Raw genomic sequence first — 4901 nt, forward strand, 5'->3', positions numbered from 1 at the left:
CACACACACACACACACACACACACACACACACACACTTGTGCGCCCAATTCTTGTTTTCTTTTGAAGTCATTAAGTCATTCCACCCTGGAAAAACAACAGTTCAAAGAAATCATTAAAAGCCCCAAATTACTGTGACACATGAGTGTATGCAAACTTCTGTTCACATCTGTATATAATTAAGAACACACGAGGTACTGTAGTGCTTATTGTTTTACTGTCAGGCACTAAACAAGATTCAATGACACTGTACATTATACAGTTTTATGCTACAGTGACATGAAATAGAGCAGGCTGCTTGGCATTGTGGGCATGCAGCAAAGAGTGCCCTATACACTATGCCTGCCAGAAGTAAATTGGGTGGAAATTGCAATATGTCTCAGACAGCAATTAGGAGGCCTCCTGTGGCAAGGATGTAGACTTTTAATAAAGGCTACATTTCCCTCATTTCCCATGCAAATAAACCTTCTGTCATACCTATGATGATATCAATCATTCTAATTAACCTGCTGATATAAGTTTGTGTGCGCATTGTTTATGTGTGTGTGTGTGTGTGTGTGTGTGTGTGTGTGTGTGCTTAAGTACAGGCAGTGGTGATGAGCTGAGTTTAAAACAGCAGCATGTAGTGAAGTAATAAAGGAGTAACCACAATATTGTGGGTAATTACATGGTAATGGGGCATGATTTACTAATTAGTGTGGCTTTAAGTGTGATCGGTGGGGTTTTGTGCAATGAATTTCACACTTTTTATTCCTCACTCTCTGACTATGACAAGTGAGGCATGAAGTGGTCACCATTTTTACAAAAAAAGGGAAAGTAGCCACAATTTCCCCTAAAAAAGCCCCCTATCAAGATCTTTAGAGTGAGAATGATGTTATCTAAGCCATCATCCCTCTTCTGGTCTTTGCCTAACCTCCTCTGATGGTAGAAAAAGATAATTAGCACATTTGGCCATTGTGCCAAAAATAAAAATGAAAAAATGACTTTGAGAGAACACGTTCTTCAGCTCTCAAGACACTTGAAAATCCTCTTCAGCTGTAACATTACTTGCCACAGTTTCTAAATCAAGCTGCCTTAAAAGTAATTCAACGCATACAAGTATGTTTTTTCACATTTATTAGAGCGAAATGAAAACTGCACCTTTTGTAATTTACTGTGTTTTTAAAAAAAGATTGAACTTAAAGTTATTGCGGCATTAAATAATACTTAAAAATTTTTTGATCTGCTGTCTTGATGAGACCAAATAAGAAGATTGATGCCACTTTAATGGCTGTTTATTTAGCAGGAAACTGAAGTCAGGCCTGAATGCAATTTAACTAATTTAGCAAAAGCAGGAAGGGGCAAAAGCTGGCTTGGCTGTATCCAAGTTCAAAAATATGTCTACAAGCACTATAACTAAGATCTTTGTGGCTTAGTGAGCTCTAAAGTACTAGTCCCTGAGCAAAATTATAGGGTTGAAGTTGCCCCTTGCTTCAAGTCTTTGTGCTAAGTTAATCACAAAAGTTGTGAGAATGCTCTTGACCTTCTTGGTTAAGTCTTAGTAAGAAAGCAATCTTAGTTCATTAAACTAAAAATAAATAAATAAACAATTCCTTTAAGGTAATAACTACAGTCATTAAAAAGAGAGCATTTCAATCAGGGGGAGGTCTGCATTTGGACTCTGGCACAAACTTGATTCTTTTCTTTTTCAGCCATTCTGTTGTTGAATCGCTGCTGTGCTTGCTGTGCTCATTGTCTTGTTGGATGACCCAGATTTGATCAGATGGCTTCACGTTTGACTCTAGAATACTTTGGTATACAGGCGAGTTTGATTCATTGACTGCAAAGTGCCAATGTCCCGTGTAAAACAAGCACAAATCATCACTCCTCCACCACCATGCTGAGAGTTGGCATGGGGTGTTTGTCCTGATATGCTGTCTAAGGAACTTGGAAAGAAAAGGGTCTGGACTTCTTTAGGTTGCTTGAAGACATTTCACCTCTCATCCGAGAAGCTTCTTCAGTTCTAGGGTCAAATGGTGGAGAGTCAGCGTGGGAGTATCCCCCCAAAGATGGACAAAAGGACCCCATGATGATCCTCTACCTAATCACATGAGCCAAGGTGTGAAAACGGGTGTGGGTCACAATCAGCCAGGGTTTCGGGTGAGCTGTGTTTGCTTTTTGGCAAACATGCCATGTAGCTCCACTTTGGTCTCGTCTAAGCACATTGTTTTCATTTGTTTAGATGCAAACATAAATCATGCTTTCATGTTTTTTTAAATTTAAAGAGAAGAAGTTTTTTTAAATTTTATTTATACTGGCAACCCTTCGAGACAAGCTGTATTTGTTCAGTCTTGAACTTTAACATTTAACGCGTTAAAGTACTAGCTGAGGCCTGTAGTGTCTGAGACATATAATTTTTTTCTGAGCATTGCAGATTCTGGCCTTACGATGAATTAACCGAAAATGACAGTCCTGGGAAAATTGGCAACTCTCTAAATGTTTTCTACTTGTGAATAAACTCTCATAGATTAGACTTCATATTGTTTGGAAATGCAATTATAACCCTTGATGGGCAGCTTGATGGGCAGCAGCAATTGCTTTAAGATCATTGCAAATGACTTACCACCTTGGCATTGTCTTAACACACACCTAGTTGCTCCAAATGAGCAAACTGCAAAACTTCTACTTTCACAAAGGTACTTACACTTGCTGAGAATCAATTCATCAAGCAATTATGTATTTCTTTTGGGATCAGTGAGGGTGTAATTTATTTTTCATGCACTGTTTTTGCATTCTAGCTCAATTTTGATAAAATAATGCCACAGTCTAATGTGCTATGTGTTGTTCATTTGGAGTTTTTACCTAATTTTCAGATCTGCAACAGACATTTAAAAAAGAATTATATTCTTATATGAAAAACATTGCAATTTACCTTACAGCAGTAATGCTTGTATTCATTACCGTTAATATTAATCCTAATTACAGTTACTTAAGAGATATCTTGAGCATAGAAATCATTACACTGGGAAAAACCAAAGCATGTTTCTCTGTGAAGGGCATTCTCTCTGTGAAGGAAGTGCAACCATGAAATAATGTCAGCAGCAAGGCCATTTAAAAAAAAAAAAAAGTGCAATATGAAGGGCATGCTGTAATTGCAATGTGTTCGATTTAGCCTGTGGAGGCTTCAGCCTCTGCTGAGAACCCACTGTCCTTGAAAATGCAGCTACATTGTCTCAGTGAAGTCAAGAGGTTTTTAAAGGTGAGGTAAACTGTAAAAATATTAGTGTGCATGGGGCCTTGTTGGTAACCACTATCTACTTAAAGACTAAATTCACTTGATTTAGAGAAAGCTCAGTAACTTCAGGAAGAGCAGTCAGACCAGTAATAAGTGATTGGTTGAGTTGTTTTGGGAGAACATTCCCGACTAAGCTGATACCAGAGGACATGTCTGGTCGCCAGTAGAAACAGACAGGGTTGTGGTCCAGATTAAAGGTTACTGTTTTATCCTGTGGGGATGGAAAGGCCATCTTTCATTTCTCATTTAATAAGTGTGTTCAGTAGCGGTTTTTGATACGGGTGACATGGGCGGTTGCCCCGGGCGGCATTGTGGTGGGAGGCGGCATCACGGGCATCGGCAAAAAAAATTTTTTTGCTCGTACTCATGCTGCCCCGACGTCAGCCAGCGCATTTTGTGAATGGCATAGGCACCGATCGGCTTTCTATCACACATTTGCCGGGAGTAAGGGCGCCCTCCGTTTGTGAAGTGCGCCTGCTGCTTGCAGCACAGGGAGGAGAGGGCGGCGCGGCGGGGGAGTCACTGACTGGCTGGAGCAGCATCTAATAACCAACTTGCAAAATAAAACAAAATAAAAAACCAAACACGAAAACACCAGACATTATGATACAGAGTTATAATTTGCACCAATGTTTTTTTGAAATTCTGTATGCGAAAAGTGAGTGCGAGAGCCCTCTGTGCGCCTGCTTGCTGCTGTAAACTTTGTCATCTCCGCTACATACAGTCCAGTATATAGAGAGACGAGACGACGAGGCTCCAGTTACAGCAGTGCAAGTAAACAAACAATAAATATAAGAAGAGTAAGAAAATAAATATACATTTTAGGACTCGGGGTAAAGGGATCAATAACAATTTAAAATTTATAATTTACAATTTGATCATTTAAAGTCTCACACAACCTGTCGAAAGGGATGGGTGTTCATACTGGAGTGCAAAATTAAAACCAATGGAAGATAGGTCAGTGGTGCATCATGGGTAATCTCAGTCTCTCACTGAACGTGCTTCTGTGCGCCCGGGGGTGCCAAACAGGCTAGGACCGCCACTGAGAGTGTGTTTGTGTATGTATGTTTGTGCAAAATAAAACAAAGCAGATAATGATGCTTTCTTTTAAACATTCCCTTCGGTGTGTTGGTTTGGGGAACACTCTCTCACACTCTCTTTGTCCACAGAAGCCTCTATATTATTACTCCAGCCATTACTGGCTGCCAGCATGATGCCTGCTTCAAGGAGGGGCCACCTTCCTCCCTATAAAAGGGTGTGACGCAGCATCACCCATCATTCACATTCCTCTTCTTAGAAACCTTGAGTCTTCCATTCAATTCAATTTTATTTATATAGCGCCAAATCACAACATAAGTCGCCTCAAGGCGCTTCATAGATACAGAGAAAAACCCAACAATCATATGACCCCCCTATGAGCAAGCACTTTGGCGACAGTGGCAAGGAAAAACTCCCTTTTAACAGGAAGAAACCTCCGGCAGAACCAGGCTCAGGGAGGGGCGGCCAGAAGGAGAGAAGGGGTGAGAGAAGGAAGACGGGATAAAAGACATGCTGTGGAAGAGAGACAGAGGTTAATAACAGATATGATTCAATGCAGAGAGGTCTGTTAATACATAGTGAGTGAGAAA

This window comes from Pundamilia nyererei, unplaced genomic scaffold (genome assembly GCF_000239375.1).
Source record: "Pundamilia nyererei isolate P.nyererei 1_Seehausen unplaced genomic scaffold, PunNye1.0 scaffold00190, whole genome shotgun sequence".
Lineage (NCBI taxonomy): Eukaryota > Metazoa > Chordata > Actinopteri > Cichliformes > Cichlidae > Pundamilia > Pundamilia nyererei.